Source organism: Trachemys scripta, chromosome 4 (assembly GCF_013100865.1).
Source record: "Trachemys scripta elegans isolate TJP31775 chromosome 4, CAS_Tse_1.0, whole genome shotgun sequence".
Lineage (NCBI taxonomy): Eukaryota > Metazoa > Chordata > Testudines > Emydidae > Trachemys > Trachemys scripta.
Window position 1 is genome coordinate 120,223,335 of NC_048301.1, and position 14,433 is coordinate 120,237,767.

At 49.8% G+C, this 14,433-nt stretch overlaps 1 protein-coding gene across 2 annotated transcripts in view; it reads right to left on the reverse strand.

Annotated features, from left to right (window-relative positions):
* The window catches only part of SYT6 (synaptotagmin 6), an 89,310-nt gene extending 75,266 nt beyond the window's left edge, over positions 1-14,044 (reverse strand). The window contains exon 1 of one of the 2 annotated variants that reach the window (XM_034770637.1): positions 13,397-14,044. The gene's annotated coding sequence lies outside the window, so the exon portion shown is untranslated. Of the gene's footprint in view, positions 1-2,557; positions 2,913-13,396 lie in introns of those variants that run through there. The other variant, XM_034770636.1, reaches the window with a different exon arrangement.
* Positions 14,045-14,433: the final 389 nt, after the last annotated feature.

Below are 14,433 nucleotides of genomic sequence, written 5' to 3' on the forward strand. Positions count from 1 at the left end.
GACTGTGTAGAGCCGGATCTCGATAGATAGATAGATCGATCTGACCGTGTGGATCCAAAAGTGCCCGTTCTGCAAAAATACTCAAAAGGTTTTGCTTTTGTTCCACATTGGAATGGAAAGAGATTTCAAAACCTCACAAGTTTGTGTGAAGCAGAGTTGTTCTCTGGCTCTCTCTCTCTCCAGAAGTGAGCAGAGCCCAGGACCTCAGAAATCTTCCCATTGCAAGCTAGTTCAAAACCGCTGCCGCTCTGCTAAATGCTCTGGCTTGGATAGAACAGCACATTGGGACAGCAATACATGTCACCAGAATTGTTCCGCCCCGCTGCCGAGCCGAGAGGCAGCCTGCTCAAACCTCCCCTCCGTGCCGGGGCAAGGCTGGAACTACGTGCTGAGGGCGCCCTCTCTTGGCACAGCTCCAAAGGACAAGTGGCTGTTTCTGGTCTCAGTGCCTCCCCTGGTGTGGGAGATCCAGGAGGGGGGCAGTTTGGCTCCAGGTGGGTTTAGGTCACCACTGAAGTCCCACTTTCGATGATCAGACATGACTTCCCAACGGCACTAGCTGTGGCGGTGTGCTAATGTAACGCCAATAGAGACCCCGGTCGTCAGCTGACGGGACTGAACCAGGGACCGCTGGAGCTTAGTGCATGAGCCTCTACAGCATGAGTTAAAAGCCAACTAGCTCTTAGCGAAGGCTGTAGCAGACTCATTTTCTCTCTCTCTAAGTGGTCTTGGTGCCACTAGATGGGACAGAAAAACCCCACCCAGGAGGTGTGTGGGTTACACTAAGACTCCCCCCAGCACGTGACTGACAAAGCCTCTTTGCAGGCTGCAGGGAAGGATACCCCAGCCGAGCTCTGTGCAAGGGTCAGTGCTTCTCTTGGCCCCAGCTCCCTGGTCCGGACACCCGGCATCGCCCGGCCTGGTAATGCAGCAATTACGGAAACCATCTCTGGTAGAAAGGCTCAAGAGCGGACTTCAGGCTCAGCTGAGGGATTGAGAACTCTCCACTCCTGCTCTGCACCGCTGGCTCCTATTGTTAGAGGCTGCTGTTGTTTTTATTAGCTTGTAGCAAAGGCAGAGCTCTTTAACCCCTAGATGTACTACACAGCAGCAGCTCATGCAGGCAGGACCGTCTGATCCTGGAGATTTATAGGCAGATGCCAAGCTTCCTTTGCCTTTTCTAATGAGCTGTGTGGCTCTGTGCCAGGCACCGTAACCTCCCAGCAAAATAAACCTTTTAACCAGAGACCAGATTCAGCACTTCGGCCAGATGATTCTCGGGCAGATGCTTGCCCACGGCCGACAGACAAACTACACTGCACACAGAAAGGTGCATTCAAGTGGGGTTTGGAGGTGTTGACCTAAGACTGTGTTTCAATAGTAAATACATTTCCTTGCATCAGCTGCAAACATGGATGGAACATCAGAACGATGATTTACAGTACAGGAGGCATCCGGACACTGGAATTTCTATGCAATTACTATTCAGACAGGACCTGGATTTTCTGTCCTAATGATGTTTCCGGTGGGTATGTAAAGAACTGAGTTCCTGGCAGCCTGCCTGCAGTCTTTGCTGCACAGTTTCCTCAGATGTTGTCAAACACTAGCATACTGTACCATAACAAATTGAACTAAATTTCAAGGTGGCCCTAATTAGCATCCACAGCTTCCAAATGCTTAGCACTCCCCAGAGAGTAACTTCGTCTTTGCATCCCCTGTCTAGAATTTCATTCACAACAGCTCCAAATCTCCCCCCTCCTCAGCCCCACTCGGATGCCATTTTGCAATGTGTAAGTCTAATTAAAGACACTGCATGGTGCCGAGAGGATTCCTATCTCCCCCGAACAACTGCTATTCATTAGTAGTGACTATTAGATTAGTGAGTTCATCAAAGTGAAATGATGACATCTATGGCAGACAAGTCTTGTGTTTACACAATTCCCAGGTAGAAAGAGCACCAGTCATTGCCTCTGACAAGAAGGAAGAGGGAAAATATCAAACTGGACAAGGAATGTAAGACGAAAATAAGGGTTTCTCAGGGAAAAGATGAAATTCCACCGAATATGTGAACAGTGAGAAAATGAGCAGGGATAAAAAAGCAAGCAGGGGTTACGCTATAAAGTGAAATGAAGAATTGTGTCAGGCAATGAGATCCAGGGCTGGTTTTGTTGATGTTTCTGTATCTCTCATTGATACATACACACATGTTGGAATGTGTGCATAGCCGGCATGAAAGTACGGCATACACTACACTGAGACTAGTTTAACAAGCAAAAGATGTCAAGCAGCAACAAACATCTGCAAATAGAAAATCACTCGCTTCCCAGTTTCATTTTGCCCAACAACAGAGAAGAGGATAGAAAGGGTTTGCTCTGATCTGAAGTAGTTAAAAGCACATGCTTGGTCTCAACACAATCTAGGCAAAATATCTGAAAGCACAAGAAAATGTTTCAAACAAAACCACTGAGGCAAACTGTGCTAATGCAGAGGAAGGGTTAGCATTACATTTAGAAAGGCAACCAAAATTAAGAAAGCAACTTTGGAAGTGTGGACTTACCAACCAGGCTTCTGTTCCTGAGCCCAATTCCTAGCCACCTTCCGCAGCCCACTCCACACACACAATTAACACTGGCAGAGATCTGGCTGGCTGTTTCTATGGAGTTTTAGATTCTGATTCCTGACTATGTATGAGGCTACTGCAGCTGCACTGGAATAGGCTCCGAGGTACACAAAAAAGTCTACAAACATGATCAGCCGCACTGTACGGCTTCAGGAATGATTCAACCAACAACAATCAGCTAAACCTAAACCCACATCTGTGCCGAGGGATGCTACCAACACACGCACGCCACAAGGCTCTGTGTGTGCATGTTCTTTACATGTGCAAACACACTACACAAATACAGCTACATATATAGGTACACACACAAATACAAACATTCACGTGTGAATAGATGATCCATGTATTGTCTCTATCTGCATGTCTCTGGTTTTGTAGGTTGAATATTCTTTTAATATCGTTTGATTAAAGATGTAACCTGCAAATGTAATACACCCTATATTTGAACCTGGAACCTTCAACATCAAAAGAGAGCCCTCTATTATTTGAACTAAAGGAAGAACTCCATCAGCTAGCAGTAGGCTCTTATTCTATATGTGGACCAGCCACTAAAGGGGAATGCAACATACATTCTTACAAGTGTGTTACACAATGTGTAGATAAAGTAGGTGTCTGTCCCTGTGTCTCCCCTGTCTGCTCTTTGCCCCTACATGCTCCTCCTCACCTGCGTGGCCGCTGGCGGTAGAAGTGTAAGCAAGGAATATCTTTGCTTTGGAGGATTAGGACTCGCATGGCACGGCATGCTACTGTATTAAGGTCTTTGTTTAAAATACATTTTTAACGATGGTTCGAATGAATCCATTATGCCCAGTGCACTAATGTAATTCACACACCTGCACGTTCAGAGCTCTGCTTGTAGCTGCACAGCGTCAGCAAGGAGTGACGCCACAATTCTATGCAGCTTTTCCGTCAGGTCTCCCTGCTACATGCGCCATCTCAAGCGGAATTTTTTCCCAACAAATTTCAGAGGCAAATTTTCCATAGAAAAACCCCAAGCAACGTCCGTGCCCAGCAACGTCTATGCAATGCGGAGAGCTGTAGCGCATGAAGAAGCACCCGCATGTCTGTATGCAGGGACCAGCCACAGAGCAGAGACATTCACGTGCGGGTGTTTAGAATAGTTACTGTTTATGAGTGTTTGTTAAGTGCCAACAGGGTGTTCTCCACTGTCCAGGGCCCGCTGCCTGCCCCCGGAGCTTGCACGGGGCACCCCCAGGACTACACACAGGGCTACAGGTAAACAGGACCAGGCCTATACGGACAGACGACGTGTGCCAGGAACTGGGAGCTTAGCCTAGGGCCTTCTGTTTTCCTTGTTTTTACGCTTTGCCAAGCCCGCCATTTCCTTCCTTCTCTCTCCACGTTGGTATCCCAGGGGGCGGGGAAGCGTTTTAACGGCAGTGAGTCAGCAGGAGTGGGTGCATGGAAGAAGTGAGTTTTGAGGCAGGTTCCATGTGCTTTACTGAGACTAGCGCCCAGCACCTGTGGTGGGGACTTACTGGGAACATCTCAACAGTACCTTGCAATCATTCAGTCCTTAAGCTGCAGTGCGTCCCCATGAGGCAGGGATGCATTTAACATATGGGTAAACTGAGGTAAAAGAGCAGCTAATTGGTTTACACAGGGTCACGCCCTGCCTCAGAGCCACGGTTGGGACCAGAGCCCAGAATCCTGGCTCCCAGCCAGTTTCTCTAACCATATCACCAGATTCCCTCTCAGAGCCTGACACAGAACCCAGGAGTCTCAGCTCTCTAACCACCAGACAATGTTTTTCCCACATGAACACCCTTCTGCCAGCCTCTAAGACACTAGCATAGTACCTATTTCCCATTTTATTCCACTGGGTCTCTATCCAGTATTGGATCCATTTTATAATTCTCATCCCGCCTTGGACTCACGCTCTCAATATCTTGCTTGTCTCTCACACCCCTTCTGACCCACCACATCCATTCAGATTGCCTGCCCAGGACTTATTGGTGACCCTGCCTTCCAGGGGGCGGCCCTGCTGCCAGAATGCCCCAGGCCTCTGGGCCTTGCTCCCCCAGGACATTAGGAGTGAGTCAGTAACACAATTCAGCCCCGAGGGGCAACCTAATTCTGCAGACCAGCGGATTTCTGTCAGACTCTGAAGGAAACTTGTCTGCGGGCAGCCAGAGGAGCTCATTTTCGTGCCACAGAAAAATAACATGTTGTGAAGCTGACAATGAGGACTCCGAATCCTGCACTGGCCCCTGGGAGAGGTAGGATGACTGTGACCTAACTAGATCTTTTCCTTCTAATGGACGGTTCAGTTAAACGAACTGAGAACCTGCCACTGCAGATTCCTGTTTCTCAAGACTCTACTGACCACCCCCCCCACACACACACACACACTTTCACACACTGGCTTTTGCCCAGTCTCTCAGATGTCACACAATGCTGCAGTATCTCTAAGCAGTGGCCCAGAACCTGGGCACTTGGGGCTCCCCCACAGCTCCATGACATTTGTCTTTGGCCATTGCTGGGTGTGTGTGTGTGTGATCCATCATTGGATTTCACTTTGCGCTTTCAACTCTAACTATACCGATTCCTCTGCTCTTCTCCCCCAAGGGCTTCTGCTCATTTGACAGAAGGAATTTTATGTCTCCAGGCAATAAAGCCAGTGGTACCTCCAGAGTGGGCCACCAAGCAAAAAGACCCCAAGTCTGCACCCACCAACTTCACAGACTGGGGAATTCCAAACACATTGGTCAGATTACTAGCTGAATTCCGCTCTTCCCTCAGGCCAGACCTGCTGCCTCCAGGCACCAGACAGGAGAGATTCCCTAAAGGAAGGAGTTGGGGTTTCTTTTGGAGAGAGCTCACTGTGATTCTCAGTCATGTACCAACTCCCGTCTGAGTACCAGAGCCCTGGTCCTTGAGAAATGCTGACAGAGAAGTAGAGTTGTTGTTATTATTTGTGTTACTGTGGTGTCCTGAAGCCCAGCTATGAAGCAGGCCCCGGTTGTGCTCAGCGCTGTACAAACACTGAACAAAACAATCTAAGTATCAAACAAGCCACAGACTGATGGGGGAGCACAAGGGATTAGGGACACAGTATTAGTCAGCATGACGGGCAGTGGTATCAGTGAGTCACTGCAAAAAGAGTTTTAAGGGGTACTTTGAAGGAATTCCTTAGTGTTGCAGGTGTTTACGGGAGCCCGTGGGGGACAGCATGGGAGAAAGCACAAAGATGCTTACTTTAATGTTATTGAACAGGTGGGTGACGGAGGCTGCCAGCATGGGCTTGTAGGCGGTGGGAGCCCAGGTCTGGAGAGATCAGTAGGGTGGGAATAGGCAGTGAAAAACCTCGCAAGGGAAGACAGCAGTGATGTGACAGAGAAGGAGGAGTCAGTGGAGGGATAACAAGAGTGGGGTGATGTAGCCAAAGTGACAGGCTAGGAAAATGGCCTTTGCAGCAGCATTCTGATGGTTAGGAAAGGTGTCTGAGCCCATTTGTCAAGGCCAGAGACGAGGACGTTGCAGTACTCAAGATGCAAGATGATGGACAAGAGTTCTGGCTAGGAAAAGCTGTGTCTATGCAGCAAGAATCGGCAAGATTTAGACCTAACCTGGAGGTGAAGATCCAGAGAGGTCTGAGTTGAAGATGCTGCCCAGGTTACAGGCCTGAACGCCAGGCAGGATAGTGGTATTGTCCACAGTGACTGAGAGACAGACAGATATAACAGCCGGGATTTTACAACCTGAGTCTGTGCCACTAAGGGGCAGCACCTCAGGGCACTGCAGAGCTCCTGAAAGATGCTGAACTGCAGGTGCGCAGCACCACACAGGATCAGGCCCACTACTGGTTCATTGTCGCAACTACAGCACCATGTGATGCTCTAGCTTGCAAAAAGGGATGTAGTAATAAACCATAAATCAATAAACATTTATTGTGAGCACAGAATCTACCTCTCAGTCCAAGAGCAGCTTGCTTAGCTGCTGAGAGCAATGGGAGGGCAAGGGACCCTGACTGTCCACAGACCAATTCCGGAGCACTGCTCAGACTGCATTGTGGCAGGGCCATTTCTGCACACACCAACCCCCCAGGAGGGGCTCGTTAGCTGCCTCGGTGCAGGTACGCAATCTACAGTCAGCAGCTGGTATTCTAACCAACCAGTGTCCCCAGGCTGCTGTGGGAGCTGCTGCACCAAATGCATCAGACACCAGCACACAGCTGCTTTTACTGGCAAGAAAGCAGGCGACTGAGCGATCCCAGCTGTCTGGGGTGGGGCAGGGGGTGGGTGGCACTGGCGTGGCACAGGCAGGTCTTTTACAGCTCTGGTTGTGACACTGTGAAAGGCAAACAGAGGGTGTAGCTTACAGAGGGGGATTTCAATTGAATGTAACAGCACCCAACACTGCCTGCTCTTGACACAAGCCAACACACCCCAAACATGTCATGGGATCAGGCTACACAACGGAGCCACAGCATCACGAACTACGTGCACCCCCATGCATGCCCCCGTCCCCAGCAGTGGGACCCCAGGGGGCTCACAGCATGCCCTCTAGGTAAAAAACCTGGGGCCCAGTCCCAGCTGCATTTCTCCAATCTAATGCCAGCAGAGCTGTGTCACTCCCTGGGGTGAATGGCATGAAAGCAGCATAAAGCTGGAGGGACACAGTGAGGAGGCCGGCCGGCCCCTGGGCTCTGTCACACAAAGCACGGGAGGGCGCGTAAAGGCCAGGCAAACCAGGGGTGCACGTCCCCTGCAGACAAACCCTGGCAGAGCAGTTCCCGGAGGAAGCTTGGGGGGGGAGGCAAGTGCCCCCCTGGGTGAAATGTACCCCCAGTCCCACACGCTCATGCCTGGCTGCAATTCAGCTGGCCTCTGACAGGCTTTGTCGAGAGCTACGTGGCCTGCCTGCTGCATGGCACATCTGCTCTCCCGTGATGGGATTTGCACGTGTGGCCAGCGGCATGTCACACTTCACGCCAGCCATGTCACGGGGAATCTGACTAGCAGCATGTTGGAGCTGCAGATGGGAGCAGCCTGGGTGTGAGATACTGTATTGACATAGGTGTCCACAGAACAGCCTCCAAACCCGCCTCACCCCAGGGCCATCCTGCTTGTGTGCATGGCCCCCTGCAGGTGGGCACTTCAGGGAGCGATGTCACAGTGGGAGTGTGTGCTGATTGGTCCGCGCTCACGTCACTGCGAGACACCAGCCCAAAGGAAGGCGGGGCATTGTATTTCTACAATATAAGGCACACCCACCTGCAGCAAAGCCACCCTAGAACCCTCCCTTTCTCCCGGCTGGACAGTCCATTTCGCTGCGGCACAGGGGAAGCGGGTTAGGAATGAGACACCCTTCCCCATGGAAAGCTGCACTCCATGGCAGGCATGAGGAAGCTTTAGCCTACAACCCCTCACCTGATGAGAAATGCACCCCGGACTTAGCTCTCCTCCAGCCAGCTCTGGAGAGGCACGACAATAATATAAACGACAATAATAATAAAGGGCACTTCAGACATTGGTATGGCAGAGCCTGGAGGGTTGCTGTCTTAGCTGGCAGACCTGCTATGGCTTCCCAGATCCCCAGCTCAGCCACTGTGACGATGGGCAGAAGTAAAACACTGTCACACTGCATTTGCTCCTCTGTTTCTATTAAACATTGTCACTTGCAGTCTTGCGGAGAGGGCACAATTCTCAGCCCGTATGCTCCTCAGTGCAGGGACTCTCTCACTGCACGCCTGTCCAGCACCCAGCACAACGGGCATCAATCCCGACTCCAGAGCCATACAAACAAACAATTGATATTCTGCACTTCTCTGGGGCCTGTTCCCCAGTATCTCAAAGTGCTCTGCTAACTTTGAGCCTCCCACTGCCACAGTGAGATAGGTAACCCATCTATCCATCAGCTAAGGTGCCTATTACCGGGGTATCCAAGTGCCATGATAAAGATGAACTGATATTTCAGAGTTCACTTCTGCCAGCATTAAATGCAGCTGCCCCTGGGGTGGAGCAAGATGAGCTATTTAACAGCTCACAGCACCACTGCACAACAGCTTCAGACTTGAAGGGAAGCGGGATTTCCAGATGGAGCTGCAGGGGGGATTTGAGGCAGGCAAAGCAAAGTGATGCTCTCCCCTGCTAAATTCCCATTCAGATCCTTGATTTTTCTAGCTGACTTAATGATCTGTTTGCAGTATTAGCCAGCAGCAGCCGGCAGCACGCCTTTGGTGTGTAAACAACACTGCAGAATGGACTGGGAACGCGCTGCAGCGGCATTTACCCGTGCACTTTGACTAGGGGAGAAATAGCTGATATATAACCCTAAGTGCATACAATGGAACAGCATCTGCTTTTATATACTGTAGCACCTTTTGCACACCCCCCACAGCACTTTAGCAAAGGATCCCTGCATAAAAACCTGCTCAGCTTATCCTCGATTTTATTCCAGCTCACGAACGGTTTGGCAAAGGTTTATGCCTTCACAGTTTTAGACACTGACCAGGGCGACCAGCAGCCGTTGAACAGGGTTAGTATAGGCTGGCCATTTGCTGTGTACCTGCAGTTTTGCCCAGCACACACTGCTCTCCATTGGCTTATGAAAGCCCATCCCCAAATCCACTCTTTCCTACAGGCCTGGTGACAAGCAGGAGCAGCCATGCAGAACAGCCATGGCTCCTAGCCTTGTAGCGTTAGTTCCGTTTTCTTTCTCGAGTCTACACAAAAGGTGCAAACTGCACCTAAACATCGGTGATGGGCACTTAGCAAATCAAAGTCTGATAGATAAACAGATACAGAAACTGCAAACACTGCTTGATTTATTCCTTGGTTAACTGATTGACCCAAACTATCGAACTCTGATAGAGAAATGGCTCCAGAGATAATGTGATTAGAGAAAGAGTCAGTCTTGTCTCGGTGACAACAGGTAACGCAAAAGAAAAGTCCTGAAGCTGCTGCCTTCCCTTTACTGCACCAACCGTTATAATTATACTCAAGGCTTTATCGTCTTTACCATACAATCTGCAGGCTTTTGCTTGGGGCTTGGATCCGACTTTTCACACAAGATTGGCTGGCTCTGTCTGTTCTGTGCTGGATTGATAAATGACCCTATGTGGTGCAGAATAAGCAGAACTACCGTCCAAGTCAGTAATGGGCTAAATACCCGAGTTAACTAGACGTACACCGGAGAGGGTCTGTGTGTTCCAAGTGCAACATGTAAATAAGAGCATCTAGAACCCAGAAGTCCAACCGGGCATCTGGTTAGCTCAGTATCCTCCCTCCAACAGCATCCAGCACCGCTAATGGAATAGCCCATTATGCGGCAGCATGTCCCTAACCCCCCCGTCAGTTAGTGACTGGTTTATGCCTCGAATCAGGAAGGTTAATATCCCCTATAAACATTTGATGCTGTCTAATGGAACTGGATCTTCTCATTATCCATATAAATGTCTAATCTATTTTTAATCTTCCCAAGCCCTTGGCTTCATTGACACCTTGCAGTGGGGAGTTCCACAGGAGAATGTTAAACATTGTGTAAAAACATACGTCCTTCCACCAAATGTTCTCTTTTCATTGGGTGTTCCTTGTTCTCGCATAATGAGAGAGAGTAAAGAGAAGGGCCCAGTTTACCTGCTCTACACCATTCCTTAGTGTAAACACCTCACTAATGGCCCCCCCATTCATCTTCCTTCTGACCTGCAGAGTCTCTTCCTTCAGCCTGTCCTCATACAACACTCTCCCTGCACACAACATTTTCATTGCCCACCTCTGGACCCTTTCGCCTTGTGCTCCATCCTCATGCAGGAGACGTGACCAGATCTGAGCCCAATATTCCAGGAGGCTGCCAACAGATTTGCTTAGCATAGGTCTCTAACTCAAAACGTGTAGCAGGCAGGCTAAGACTGTTCAGAGAGGCACTGAGGCATACCACAAATCATAAATAATAGTAGTTGGGAGAAGTTTCTTATGAAAGTGAAGGCCCCAGACAGATTGCAGCTGCTTGTACTCAGGTCAATATGCAAATATGCTCATTTGCTGGGCTGGAGAAGTTCTGCAGTCAGACATTCTAGAATTAGCACTACCAGCTCAGCTGGGCACTGATCAGTGTGCTGAGTGCTCTGTAGGCATACACATGGCCCTGGCTTGCTCCACGCAGGGACCTGCGAGCAGAGGCAGGGGAAGCAGCTATTAACATGCCCTCTGCTCATGTTTCCATCTGCTCAGCATGATCCTCTCCCATAGCCAGGTTCACATACAGGATGTAGCTCCACTCTGAGCTAGGAACACTGCAGTGATTATCAGACAGAGTTTTGAACCCTCAAAGGGGTATAATGCTGCGAACGGTTAAAATGGGACAGGCCACGGCAAGGAAAAACTGCCTGCAGTTCTCCCTGTGTGTGGGGGGGCTAATGGGGTTTTAAATGGCTGATGGATAAACACCGGGTAGCTATGTGCCACTGTAACATTAGTGACTCGAATTAACATACAGGTACATAGCCCAAAACAGCAGTAGGTAGACCGACAGACAGACAGACACACACACATACATAATGGATAGAAACTCCAATGCAGCACGGCTGCCTTGCTTAACACGCACAGATAGGATCAGCCCAGTGCAGGGCACAGAGCCAGCACAAACTGCTCCTATGCACATGGGGAGCGTGCTGGCTGCAGTGGGAAGCAGGAGCAGCTGAGTGGAAGGTGGTGACACCATCCTCCTGCAGGCTCTGCAGGGTTCCCCTCTTCTGTACACCCCCACCCCAGCATCTCCTACTGTTGAGAGCAAGGTCTGAGAGCCCTAAGCCCACTCATTGCACTGCCCTGGGGACACAGATGTGTTATCTTGCCTCGGGCAGAAGAACCCATTAGCTCCATGCTGCCCTGCTCCGGCAGGGGGATACAGGCCCTCTCTTGGCAGAGACCAGTCCCAGTCCCCAGAGTCTGCAGCTCAAACTGAGAAAATTAATGCTGGGCTAATCTCAAAGGGTCCCAAGTGCCAGGTGGGGTTAGAGAACTGTCCGCACGCTAACAGTCTCTGAACCTGGGCTCCTGGGTGTGGAAATGCTTGTGGGAATAGCATTCTCCAGGACTTCCCAGTGCCGCTCTGCTTGGAGACACCACCAGTGTCACGGGCTGGGTGAGACTCCAGTAATTCCACTTATGGCCAAAACCAGGGAAATGTTACCCTGTCCACCTCCTAACAGACTCACTTCACCCCTTCGGCGCAGGTTTAGCCTAGGGCTTGTTTTAAGCCCACAGTCCCTAATACTATGCTCTACAAATACACAGACACTCCAATAAGGAGCTGTGAAAGAGAGACGTCAGTTCCGACTGGCATGCTAACAGTGTAGTGCTGTGGGCAGCAGAAAGATGTAGACAGACATGATATCTGGTAGAGCTTTTACACATGGCATGCACTGTGCACACACACAAAGCGGGAGACAGGCGATAGCACGCGACTCTCCGCTGCCCTGTACGCTGGCGCCTTGCACGGGTTGTGCTGAACACCAAAGGCCCCATTACTAAGGCTACAATGACTGCCCTGCCAGCCTGTTCTGAGCACAGCCCCCGGACCAACCTGCAAGGCTGGCAGGATTTGGGATGCTCTGGGACACAATGGGGGCCCAGGCACCACCACCATGTAAGTGTTAAATAATAACAATAGTGATGCTTTTAAATAAGATGAATTGTTTAAAAGAACAAGAAACAATATAGCAAAATACTTACCCCTCCCAGGGATCACGCCGCTGGACTGAGTGAATCTGGCCCAAGAAGTCTGTGAGAACTGCCTAACACAATCTGTGCAGGCTGAGTACTGGTGATGGCAGAACGTTCTCTTTAAAGATGTTAAAAGACGCTCAGCAGCTGACAGATATTGCTGAATACGGATTCTGCACTTTGTGGGCAACCTGCCGCATTCCAAAAAAGGATAGTGCTAAAATACGGCGTTATAACCTCAAAAGAGGTTGCCTGGTTGATCTCCCCCAACTGTGGAGGTGGGGTGCAAGGATTCCTCTGCAATGAGACATTTAATCTAGAAGCCCCTGGAATAACCAGCTGATAGGCAGAGAGATGCAGGAAATTAACCTCACTTAAAGGGTGAAATACCCCTTTGTTGCTGCAGCGTCCAAAACTCAGTTAGTCTCTGAAATGCCCGGGTGTCCCTCTAGTGTTAGCCGGCTGGCAAGGAAGAACTGGGGACAGATGTGAAACTACAACTGCACTTGCTTTTGCTAGCAAACACATACAGAAAAGTCTATTAAACGCCTCATTAGTTAAACAAATCGATTCAAGCCCTTCCTGTCCTCCTTAAATAGAGATATGGACAAACACTACAGGCTACTCTGGTCGTTGAAACCACTGCTGTGTTTACTACAGGTATCTAACTTGTCAGTACAACCTGGGACTTTCACAGAAACTTTAACAGACCAGACTTCTCTGCAGCAGGATTGTCCCTCTGTTATTTGCACTGGTAACATCCCCTCCCTCTCCATTCCCATTCTAGCTGTCCTTGCAGCTGCTAGCTTCAGAACTTCCAACTTGCAACAGGTTACTTGGAATTTCCAGACAGAACATGACAGCAGAACTACAGGATGGGGGTCAATGGCAACACATACACAGAGACAGAGACACAGCCCCTCAGCTCCTGGCAAGGGGATTATCAGTGCTGCTAGCTACACATCTGTGCCAACTCCAGTCCCTTTGGAGAAGTCACCTCCTATGCCAGTCTGCCTTGGCTCTTGGTGTGCAGTAGCTCTCTCACCTACGGGAAGAGCTCAGCCCTGCAGGGCAAGGGTTACTGTACCTGGCTCCGAGATACTCAGGCTCTGGTCTGAAGGCAGGAGGAGGAATCCCCTGCAGGTGTCCAAATCCAGGCTGGGCAGGCTTTTCTTCCGGCACAGGTCGGTGACAATCCGAACTGCCTTCTGACACCGGTTGTCCTCCTTGGTGGCACTCATCTCCCAAACTGCATCCTTCACTCTCCCCCTAGCTGACTGTCTAGGAAAACCAAACTAGGGAAAGAACGTATTTATCTCCAGGAGCACACCACCACCCACTCTGCCCCCTGGTGCTCCTGTGCTGTGCCTGGCTGCACACTGCCCCTGAGACGTCAGGGAGCTGAGCCCTTCTCAGAGTTAGGACTTGACTGCCAGAGGGCAGCTTCCTGCAATCCAGCCAGTGTCTGATTGTCTGATTGCCTCGGAGATCAGATAGCTCTGTGCTGCCAAGGCGTGTGCCAGACAAGGAACCACCTACCAAATTCAGTTTGATACCTTCCATGTTACATTTTAAAGCTGCAGCCCAGAGCATTTTTTTAACCTCTTACTTGCTGCACCTTCTCTCGCAGCACGTGAGGAGACATTTCCCCTGCCCAGGTGCATAGCTCAAATCCAAGCCTAAGAGCTTCTGTGCACAAAAATGAGCGTTGGAATCCTCCAGCCAGGAACAGCTTGTCACCAGAAATAGCGGAAAGCAGAGAGTGTGCTACACACTGCTTCCAATTGCAGAGAGCAATACACAGAAAGAAACAGGTTTTATTTACTGGCTTGTGCCAGTGCTAATGTACCAGGCTATGGACAGCGATAGGGAGTGCGGCCGTTGTTATGTTGTGTAATTAGATGATTTTTTTTAAATGTCTGATGGTGTCACTTTTGGATGCCTATTGTAATTTAACAGATAGGTCATGCAGCATGACAGAGCTACTCTAATAGAAAACACAGTTGTTAGGCATGAGCAAAGAAGCAGATCACATAATGAGGTAATTACAATTATCCTCAGCGGAATCATTTCTTGCTGCTTCTGGAGAGGAGCAGCTAATGCAAATATAAATGAAGGTGCTGG